The 12,384-nt window shown below is 33.9% G+C and overlaps 1 pseudogene; it reads left to right on the forward strand.

Moving 5' to 3' along the window:
* Nucleotides 1–305: 305 nt before the first annotated feature.
* Nucleotides 306–1,031, forward strand: LOC122228099 (annotated as a pseudogene).
* Nucleotides 1,032–12,384: the final 11,353 nt, after the last annotated feature.

Below are 12,384 nucleotides of genomic sequence, written 5' to 3' on the forward strand. Positions count from 1 at the left end.
TATAATCTTTGACAACCTAAATTGACATATATCCAGAATCATACACATAAAGGAGTAGAAAATGAAGCACAAACAAAAACCAAAACCAATAAAAGGAAGGAAATAATAAATATTAGAGCAAAACTAAACAAACAAATAAAAACACCAACAAAAAACACAACAGAACAGATCAATAAAACCAGGGGTCTCTGGCTGGCTCAGTAAGTAGAGCATGTGACTCTTGACCTTGGGGTTGTAAATCCAAGCCCCACCTTGGGTGTAGAGATTACTTAATAATAAAATCTTCAGGCCTTGCAGATGCTGCTGCCCAGGAACCACCCACACTGTCCAGCCATGGTCAACCCAACTGTGTTCTATGACATCACCATGGGTGGCGAGCCCTCAAGTCATGTCTCCTTCAAGCTGTTGCACACAAAGTTCCAAAAACAACAGAGAACTTTTGTGCTCTGAGCACTGAGGAGAAAGGATTTGGTTACAAAGGTTCCTGCTTTCACAGGATTATCCCAGGATTTATGTGCCAGGGTGGTGACTTCACATGCCATCATAACATTGGCAGCAAGTCCATCAACGGAGAGAAATTTGATGATGACAATTTCATCCTGAAGCACACAGATCCTGGCATCCTGTCCATGGTGAACACTGGACCCAACACAAATGGTTCCCAGTTTTTCATCTGCACCGCCAAGACCAAGTGGTTGGATGGTAAGCACGTGGTGTTTCGCAAGGTGAAGGAGGGCATGAACATCGTGGAAGCCAAGGAGTGCTTTGGGTCCAGGAATGGCAAGACCAGCGGGAAGATCACCATTGCTGACTATGGACAAGTCTAAAATTTTGATTTGTGTCTTATCTTAACCACTGGACCACTCCTTCTGTAGCCTGGGAGAGCACCCCACCACCCCCATATGCTCAAAATTTCCTATAGTCTTTGTGCTCCTGTTGCAGTTCCATGGTCCCATGATTTCCTTACTCTCCTCCAAGTTTAGCTGGATTGCAGAGGGAAGCTTATAATTATGAAATAAAAGTGAAACAATAACAACAAAATAATAATAATAAATAATAATAATAAACAAGATCTTTAAAAAAGAAAAGAGAAATAAGAACTGATACCTCATAAATACAAAAGATAATAAGAGAATATTATGCAAAATTATGTGCCAACAAACTGGACAACATAGAATAAGTGGATAAATTCCTAGAAACATATAAACTCCCAAAACTGAATCCAGAAGAAATAGAAAATTTGAACAGACCAATTACCAGCAATGAAATTAAATCAGTAATCAAAAAACTCCCAACAAATAAAAGTCCAGGGCCTGATGGCTTCACTAGTGAAGTCTACCAAACATTTAAACAAGAATAAATACCTATTATTCTCAAACTATTTAAAAAAATAGAAGAAGGAAATCTTCCACAATCATTCTACGAGGCCAGCATTACTCTAATACCAGAAAAAGACACTACAAAAAAAGAGAGAGAGGAGAGAGAGAACTACAGGCAAATATATCTGAAGAACATAGATTCAAAATCCTCAACAAAATATTAGCAAATGAAATATAACAATTGGTTATAAAACTCATTCACCATGATTAAGTGGAATTTATTCCTGAAATGCAAGCTTGGCTCAATATTCGTAAGACAATCAAGGTGATACATCACATCAAGAGAAAGGGTAAAAACCATGTGATCATTTCGATTGAAGCAGAAAAAGCACTTAACAAAGTACAACATCCATTTATGATAAAAACTCTTAACAAAGTAGGTATAGAGGGAATATATCTCAACATAATAAAGGACATATATAAAAACTCACAGCTAAAATTATACTTACTGGTGAAAAACCTAGAGTTTTTTTCCCTTAGGATCAGGAATGAGACAAGGATGTCCACTTTCACCACTTTCACTCAACATAGTACTAGAAGTCCTGGACACAGCAATCAGATAAGAAAAAAGAATACAAGGCACCCAAATTGGTAAGGTGAAATAAAATTTTCACTATTTGCAGGAGACATGATACTCTGTATAGAAAACACTCAAGACTCCACCAAAACACTACAAGAACTGATAAATGAATTCAGGAAGGTTGCAGGATACAAAACCAATAAACAGAAATCTATTGCATTTCTGTACAGCAATAAGGAAGTAGCAGAAAGAAAATTTTTTAAAAAATCTCATTTACAATTGCACTAAATATATAAATGAATGAATGAATGAATGAATAAAATACATAGGAATAAACTTACCCAAAGAAGTGAAGACTTATACTCTGAAAACTATAAAACACTGATGAAAGAAATTGAATACAGACACAAATAGATGGAAAGATATTCCATGTTCATGGATTGGGAGAACCAATATCATTATAATGTCCGTGGTACCAAAGGTAATCTACACATTTAATGCCATGTATGGAAACACAAATTCCTGAACAGCCAGGGCAATCTTGAAGAACAAAGGTAGAGAATCACAATTCCAGATTTCAAGATCTACTACTACAAAGCTTTAGTAATCAAAACAGTACGATACTGGTCCAAAATAGACACACAGATCAAGAGAACAGAATAGAAAGCCCAGAAAACAAGTCGTCTTGAGTGGTAGAGATGATAGGGATTTTTTTTCTCAATACTGGTATTTGTGGTGAGAATGGACATTCTTACCTTGCTCTTGACATTAACAAGAATTCTTTAAGGTTTTGTTCTGTTTTATAGTCCTAGGTATAGATTTGAGGTTTACATGGTTTACATCAAGTTACAAAAGCCATTATGCATTTTTATCAAAAATGTGTTTTAAATTGACTTGACAGCCTTTTTATCATCTATAATTGTGATTTTTTTTACTTAAAGAGTGATTTAACTGTAATTTTATTTCTTCTTATTCTTTGCCTCCCCCCACCCAGTTTAAATAATCTTAAATCTTTGTATCAGTGGTATATTCTCTACATAAAAGGGGTTAGACATTTTTTTCTTATAACTTGGTATTAAGTAGCAATGAAATTATATGGTATTTGAAGGTTTGATAGATAACTCCTATAAAATGTTTTTGTTGTGGTAATTTTTGAAGCACACTTTCTTAAATTTTTTTACATCTTCTATGTGACTGGTAGGTTTTAACTGTCTATTTCTACGGGGGTCAGTTTGGATAAATTGCATTTTGCTAGACAATTTCCAGTTAACCTATGTTCGAAGTCTTATTTTTCTAAGGTTGTGTGAAGAATATTTTATTCAAAATACCTTCTATTTTGATAGCTTTTTCCTCCTTTCATTGTTTATTTTGTAAATTTCTGTTTTCCTTTTTCCCCAACTTAGGAAAGCTAATGGTTTTTCTATGTTGCACATTCATTAGATCTACATCTATTTTGCTTTTTAATTTACTAAACTCTGTTTTAACCTGTATTGTTTCCTGTCTTAGAAGTTCCTCAAAATGATCTTCTGATTCTTTTTCTAAGCTTTTGTATTGCATATTTCCTGTAAGTACTTCTCTTTGCACTTTTATTTTCATTTTTAATTATTTAAAGCTACATGTTCCCTTAGATTTTGGATGTAATTATCCTATTTATCCTAAGATTGTGCATTTTCATTATAGTAGTTTTAACAAATGCCACAATTGTATTTAAATTCTCCCTTTGACACAAGGTTGCTTAATATTTTGTTTTGTTGTCAGTGTTTTTTGTTTTTTTGTTTTTGTTTTTTAATTTGGTAGTTTTCTCTGTTATGTTTCACAGATGTCTGTTCCGTTCTGGGTTGACTTCACCACTTATATAATGTATCTTTTTTATCAGTATATACCTTCTTTCATGTCATGTAGACATTATTCAATTTGAGTTATTTTTAAAAATATTAGAAGGATAAGTTTGTTGCATTTTTCAGTTTTTTTTTCCTTTGGATATTCCAATTATGCTTTCCTTATGTTGGAAATTTTTGCCTGGCTGTATATAATTATTTTATTTCTAAAATTAAAAATATATATATATTGGCTTTTTTGTTCTTATCTTCTATATCATTTGATATGTCCATTACTTCATCTACTACCCCTTGTAATTTTTATTAGTCTTCATTGCACATAAAAACTGTGATCCAAGCCCAAAAGTAATTTAAAAGGAAGGAAAATGTATATGAATTCAATAGACTTAAGTTTAAAGTTTTACTTTCAAACACCAAGTTGTTGGTAAATCATGATACATAAAAGTGGTCCCATGGGGCGCCTGGGTGGCGCAGTCGGTTAAGCGTCCGACTTCAGCCAGGTCACGATCTCGCGGTCCGTGAGTTCGAGCCCTGCGTCAGGCTCTGGGCTGACAGCTCGGAGCCTGGAGCCTGTTTCCGATTCTGTGTCTCCCTCTCTCTCTGCCCCTCCCCCGTTCATGCTCTGTCTCTCTCTGTCCCAAAAATAAATAAAAAAAACGTTGAAAAAAAAATTAAAAAAAAAAAAAAGTGGTCTGAAGTAGCTATGGAAAGCAGTTTCCCCTTGATTTCTTGCATGTAAGTGAGTCAACTGACAGAAGGAATACTTTTCAATAAGCATGTAAGAAACTGTCATAGCAAATTGAACTTGAAAACCAGGTTCATAAATATAGGAAAAGGAAGTGATTGTAAATGAAGTGGTAATAAAATTATTATCTGCTGCCAGATAATATAGAAAAGGATAGGATAATGTATACACTGGTAGGAGTACTACAGATAACTAGAATAAAGGGAGGGAAGAAAAAGATTTCTACCCAAAATAGTATCTATTGGGTTTCTGGATAATTCTTCCTCCCATTGTCATAGATCCTTGCCTTTTCTGAAAAGAAAATCCAGTGAAGCATAAGGAATGATTCTAGAAACTTTAGCATTTTTTATATTATAATATAATTTTACTACATATTATTTTTGAGAAAAAAATTAAATATGGAGGAAAATAGCCATATTAATGATGAGCAGTTGTTTAAGACTGGTATCCCAGATTAATCTTTACCTTTCTTATCTCAAAATTTTCCAAGTCCTTCCATAGTAAAATATACATAATCCATTTTTATTATAATTTAAAAAAATCAATTGAATTTTTGCAGTATTTTTTCCTGGAGAATTACTTTGAAGAAAAATGAATAATAGCACTCATTTAAATATTTGTACAGTTTGAGCATTTGTTAATTCCCACCTAGTGATTATTACTTCTATTAGACAACTATGATCTAATCCTGGTAAATCACTCAATTTGCGCCCATGAAAGGAAAGGCTGACAAATACCAACATTGAAATCATCAATTTTAATTCACCTCTTTCTGAGACAGCTATCTTTTGCCTAGAGGAGATTAGAAAACACTATGAAGGGACCAGCATTTCATCACCCAGAGAGAGATGACAGCTAAAGTCATCCAAGTACACATAAATGAACATAGAGATGGCTTAACAGCTTAACCTGAGTTAATTGTGTGTCCCCTAATCTTATTCAAAGAACAAAGTATCCAAAAGTAGACCTGTGGAGGAACATTAAGAGGAGGCATACACATAGAGGGTCATTTGGAAAATATTCTCAGCAGTTCATGTATGAATATTTTTCTCCATACAACTGGGACTAAGGCTTCATTCACTTGAAGGTCCAAACAGTGAATGTTAACAAGTAGGCTTTATCATCAATAAGAATCTAGCTTTAATACTGTTCTCCAACATAAATCTTCTGTGTACTTCCAAATTACTTTTTCTTAAGCTATAAAAATGAATAAATACAATATCTTGATAGAAATGTGTAAGGATTAAATTATGTGAGCACATAATTATATGACTGACACATAGCAGGTCTTCACTCAAGGTGAGCTTCTCTCTTGCCCTACATTTTCAAATCACCTGTTGTTCACATCTGTATATGATCTGTTCATGTCTATGAATAGCTATGTGCAATACACAAAAGCAACCTCAGAAGTAAGTATAAAAATCAATCTAACAGTGAGCAATGAAGTACATACATTTAATGCCATGCTGTAAATGGTAGGGTAAGAAAATAAAACTTTTCTGATGTATATATGTTTGTATCCTATTAAATTTTGTATTTTTGAATGTATTCTGTATGTATTTTAAGGTCTTATAATGCCTTTAATTTAGTAGATAATCACATGTAATTAATGAAAAAATGGATGTATACTGTGAGTGCTTGCTAATATTTTATTTTACTTGTATGTGAACAAATGTTTGGAGATCACTAGTTTAGTTGGGATAAGCAAACCCATCTTTGGTAGTGGTTGTGACATTCTGCACAGATGTACATCACAGAATAAACTGTAATTAATCGCCAAATTTCTTTGTGTTAATAGAAAAGTATTTTATAAACAACTGAGAAAACCATTTCTGAGAAGAAAAAAAAATAATGAAAGGACACACACACACACACACACCAAAATAGCTGTGCCTGAATATTATTAAATTCCTGACAAAGAAGAATCAGAGTAGATTGTTCAAGGGCTAGAATGAGAGGCATGATCTGAAGAATAGTACACCCGTTCACAAGCGAGCATTTTCCCACTCAACCTCCTTGGCATATAAATTAAGTATAGCAAAGAAAATGGGTAAATTGCAAGCAAATGTTTATAGATTATCCAATATCACTATTGGACCCCCCCCCCTTCTCACATCGAATCCTATTTGACAAATTATCAATAAATTTCACTTTGGTGAGGTGGCCTTTTTGTAAAGCCAAATTACTAATATTTTTCCTTTTTTCAGGAAAAAAAACTACTGTATTAAAAATAGAAAATACTATAAGAGTTAAAAAATAGTTTTGATAATATTACCCCTACTTTCTCTCCAGAGAAACATATGGAGCTAGCAATTATCTCTTCTGTACATGAAATATATCAAATCTTTACATCAAAATGTACCAATATATCTAAATAAAACAGAAACAGTGCATATGCCTGAGATTTATGTAAGTTCAATACCATCATAACATATTATCACTGATCAAGGAAAAACATTAACGGCAGCAACTGCATTTTCTTGCTTTATCTCTAGAGGTAAAAATAATCTTTACTTTTTATATTCTATGTGTTCAATGCCCTTTGGATTTCAAAATAGCCAAGTGTATATATTTTTCTATGTTCCATGGACTATTTTTGGTATTATTAGAAACTTTTTATTCTACCAGTTGTAGGTCCAGCAGCATAGGTAGATGTCTTTGTCTTAAGAAATTCTACGTTTTGGGGTGCCAGGGTGGCTCGTTGGTTGTGTTCAACTTCCGTTTCAGCTCAGATCATGATCTCATCATTCATGAGTTTGAGCCCTGCTTCAGGCTCTGTGCTGACAGCTCAGAGCCTGGAGCCTGCTTCAGACTCTGTGTTTCTCTCTCATGCTCTGTCTATCCTTGTCCTTCAAAAATAAATAAACTTAAAAATTAAAAAATAAAAATTTTAAGTTGGAGCTCATAAATATCTCCATTTTTTCTGTACCTGATTATTCTTTTCTTTCCTGAATTGGTCCTTTTTTTCCCCTCATATTTCTCCAGTGGTTCTATTCCAATGAAGTCGTTTTTCCATATAAGTCTTATAAATATTTCAATGTTGGGGGCACCTGGGTGGCTCAGTCAGTTAAGTATCAACTCTTGATTTTGGCTCAGGTCATGATCTCGGGGTTTGTGGGTTCGAGCCTCATACAGGGCTCTGTGCTGATGACACAGAGCCTGCTTGGTATTCTCTTTCCCTCTCTCTCTGCTCCTACCCTATTCGGGCTGTCTCTCTCAAATAAATAAACATAAAAAAAATATTTTCAAGTAGGAAAACATGCCCCGCAATTCTGTTTTAATGTGTGTATATATAGAAAAGTTAATCATATCTATCCATTCTGAGTAAAACCTATTATTGAATCTTTTTCAGTCAGATGTCACAGATATAGTTGATATTTCTTGATAATGGAACTGAATTATGAGCACACTTAAGTTATTTCTATTTCTAAATAGCAAATTCAAATTAAAGATTATCTCAAACACCACAATTTCTTGTTAGTACTCAAAATATAAATTTTAAAAGGAAATAAAGGCAGGTCTTTTGATATAATTAGGATCAGTCAGTGTTCTGTTTCTATTTGTATTAATATAGACACTATAAATGAAATAATGCAGTCTCAAGTACTCATTTGTATGCAAAAAAAACACAACAATTTGTATGCACACACCACCCTTCTTTATGGGAGAGATTTCTTAAGGAGTAGAGTTCAAAGCAATTTCCAATTAACCTTTAGTTACAAAAAAAAGTGAAACTCAAAATAAACTTTTTCTGCATATTAAGACAATATCATTGCTAATTTGAAGTTGAACTTCTGCAGTGATGAAAAACTATTAAGACACAAAGTAAAATTTGAACTTTTTTTAAAGAACAGCATCTAAAAAAATTCAATTTTGATTTACTTAGCAACGAGTGTTCTTTTTGTTATGAAGCATTTCCCCTTTTTGCCTAACTATGGAAACATTAGAGAACTAATATATGGTATATACTAGAGTTAATATAAAATATATAACATCATCAGGTGAGATTTTACACTGTCTTTAAGAAGTGTATAACTACATTATGAGTGGAAAAAATTAATATTTAAGGGCCAGAATAAATTTTTGCTGTTCTTGAAAAATTTTAAAGTAGATTTAATTAGGTGTCATTGTTTTATGCTTCCACAGTGACTTAAATATCTTATTTGGTGACACACTACCTTCTTAATTATTGATTTAATTGCTACCAGACTGTAAGATCTACAAGAAGACTTATTACTTTTTTACTTTTCATTTACAATGGCCCAGTGAATTTGGTGTATGTTTTAATTCTTAATCACAATGTGTACTGCCTCTAGTTAGGTCAGAGGTTATATGTATTCTGTCTATTGTTATGAGTGTCTAGTGTAATATCTGTTTGACTATTATATCACTCTTCAAAATGATCCAAAATATAGTTCAGATAAAAAAGTCATCAGTTACTTTATCCTATTGTTAGGATAAAGCACAGTATCCTATTATTAATACCAGTTTTAATATCATTTGTCCTTTTTATCAAAATTCTCTACTAAAACTTAATTTCTTAAATAGCTTTTAAACATATAAAGCACCTGAGGTTTTTGTTTTTTTTTTTTTCCTTTGTTAAGTTTAAACTTCAAATTTTGTACCAGGAATAAAAAAAGACATACAAAAGAATTTCAAGTTCAGTCTCACTTGTTAACAGAGCTGATCAAGTTCAGACACCAGGGTGAAGCTGTGTGATAGAAAAGGGTGTGATATAAGACTACTGAGTCTTCTAAAGTAAGTATGAGGTCTTATAAAAAATAAGCATAATATCGAGAGAACTCAGACAAAACTAGCGTCCTTCAGACTGGGTTATTTTCTTTAATTTTCCTGTGTCCTTTTAGTATTTACAGCTACAATGATGCCTGTAGACACAAATGGCTTAATTGTGAGTACTAGTTAAACTCCAAGAAGTCTAAGTTTGCCTTAATCCCCTATAACCTAGACCTGAGATACTAGGCAATTCAGTTAAAGACCCTGGAACAACATTTATTCAGATTTATGGGCTGCTCCCCCATTGTCATTTATCAATTTTTTTCTCGAAACAAGATTCTCTTGGGTAATAGCAACTAAATAATAAATGTATGAACAAAAACCTCTATAAAAACCAGAATCTTAAGGAAGTTCATCTGTAAAACTGAGTTATAATTTTGTCTTAGAATACTCTAAAAAACGGAATTAGACTAATCTTTTCTCTCAATTTAGATGACTTTCCCTATGCTATTTTATTCTTTATAGCAACAAGAATTACAGAAATGTAACTATTTTAGAACAGGTATTTTGGGAAAGACAGGAGAATTCAATATGTGAAAGTGAATCAGTTGAGTCTGTCGACTGCAGCTTTCTACACCTATGATAATGTTTTTCCTCTTAGTCCTGGTAGTTAGTGTGGCCGTGACTGATGTGATTTGAGCAATTTTAGGAAATACTTCCATGTCCCCAAAATTATTTTTTCTGAAAGTATTTTTTTATACCTGAAATTCATAAAGATTTGCTTAGATTCATAACTAGCACAGATGTCTAGTGGCTTGCCATCAATTCTTAAGAGAATGAATTAGGCAAATATTGAGGTAACATGTTACTATACTATTGATTATTATTAACTCAATTTAAGAGACTTTATCAGATATCTAGGGGAAGAAATTATATATCAGATTATCATGATTTTCTGGGAGGAGGCAATTAGAATTAAAGAGACTAAAACAGGGGCGCCTGGGTGGCGCAGTCGGTTAAGCGTCCGACTTCAGCCAGGTCACGATCTCGCGGTCCGTGAGTTCGAGCCCCGCGTCAGGCTCTGGGCTGATGGCTCGGAGCCTGGAGCCTGCTTCCGATTCTGTGTCTCCCTCTCTCTCTGCCCCTCCCCCGTTCATGCTCTGTCTCTCTCTGTCCCAAAAATAAATAAAAAACGTTGAAAAAAAAAAATAAAGAGACTAAAACACTAGAATAATAAAGGGAACAGAAAGTCTGCAAGCCTGAAGCATCAGTGAAAGAGTTGACATTCCCAAAAGTAAAGAAAGGGGTTTAAAAAGCAATAGATTAGTACGAAGATAAATTTAGGTACTTTAAAATTTTAACTTAAGCTAATATTTACCATCACAAGTGTTTCAAGACCACATTCTATAAAAAATAATCCCCAAAATTTCAGCTTAGCACTATATGTCAGGAAAATTCATAGTAGAAAAAGTAATTTGATAGATTCTGAAAATGGAGAATTCTAGGAGTACCACTGCAATCCAGGTCTCTGCATATATTCTGTCTAAACAAAACCTGCTCTGGAATAATCATTCCTGGGAATTACTAAGACGAGAAATGTATGTAGCCTAGAGTGGAAGTTCAAGGCCATTTTGTGTAGCTTGTAGGCACAATCATTTGAAGAGCCTTCTCCAAAGTTACCCATAAAAGATTTTGAGGCAATCTATTGGCTTTATCACTTTATAGTCTTGTAAATTGCAATACAAATTTAAAAAAAAATAAAAGAAGGACTTTTTTTCAGAATAATAAAATCAATCTGTATCTATCTATCATCCACTTATCAGTATCTGTATAATTAGTAGATATCCAACTATCTATTGCTGAGCAACAAATTACTCCCAAACTTAGCATTTGAAAACAATAAACATTTATTATATCACAGTCAAGATTTCTGACATGGCACAAATTAACAGAGTGCTTCTAGTTTAAGAACTCATAAAACTGCAGCCAAGCTGTCAGCTGGAGTCATAGTCTTATCTGAAGGCTCAGTTGGGGAGGACTCACTTCTAAATTTGTTAGAGGCCATTAGTTAGTTTCTAACAGGGTTCCTAGAGGTCACCAAAGGGGAAATCATGGCCAGCTATTGGAAAAGTCAGAGGCCTGTCCTGGTAGTACTCCAAAAACAAACAAACAAACAAAAAACCAAAAAGCAAAACAAACAAACAAACAAAATACAAAGGAAGCCAGATGAAACCAGGCAGGTCTAAGATGGTAAGTATCATGACACAAAACTCCTGACCAAATAAGAAAGAAAAAGCATGAAACACTGCCTCTTAGAAATCCCTGTCTCATGTAATGAATATTCTACCCCCTAGTTAACAACTCTCAATAAAAGATAGAAACACAAATCCAAGGCATGCAACTGCGTCTTGAGTTTACCAACTCTCACATCTCAAGAGTGTACTTTCACATTAATAAACTTTCCTGCTTGTACTGCTCATCTGTTGTGTCTGTCTCTGAATTCCTTCTCACTATAAGACCAAGAAACTTCAGGGACATCTTACCGATGGGCTAGTTTGAGGCTTCAGGGCCTGAGGTCTCCCTAGGACACAGCAACAAACTCACTAAGATTAGGCAACCGGCAGGTCTTAGGTCCTCTCTGGCTATTGGCTGTAGACATCAATTCTTTGTCATATGTGTCTCTCCATAGGGCCGCACATAACAAGGCAGTATACGTCCCCAAGAAACTGAGAAAACTCAGTTGGAGTTTCTCAGTTTGAGAAAGAAGTCTCTCAAGACAGAAGCAACAGTCTTTTGCATAACCTAACCTGAGAATCCCATAACATCTGCAATATTCTATTCATGAGAAATGAATAGAATTAATAAATTCAGATCTACACTGCACTCAAAATAAAGGGATAACACCGAAGGCATAAATACCAGGAAATGGAGATACTGAGGACTTACAGTCTGTCTGCCATACTCACACACAGTAGCACAAAATGAACTGCTGGGCTAATATTTAAATCATACCTTTGCTACATGGGCTTTTATGTTTTAAAGACTTAAGGAGGTGAAAAACAAATAGGAATTGTTAAAGAAAAAAAAAAACTGCTTTGAGGGTCTAGAAATATTTTCACCTTTTTTTCCTGCTCATTTCTAGGCTTCCTTGAAAAAATTGCACATGTG

Source organism: Panthera leo, chromosome C1 (genome assembly GCF_018350215.1).
Source record: "Panthera leo isolate Ple1 chromosome C1, P.leo_Ple1_pat1.1, whole genome shotgun sequence".
Taxonomy (NCBI): domain Eukaryota; kingdom Metazoa; phylum Chordata; class Mammalia; order Carnivora; family Felidae; genus Panthera; species Panthera leo.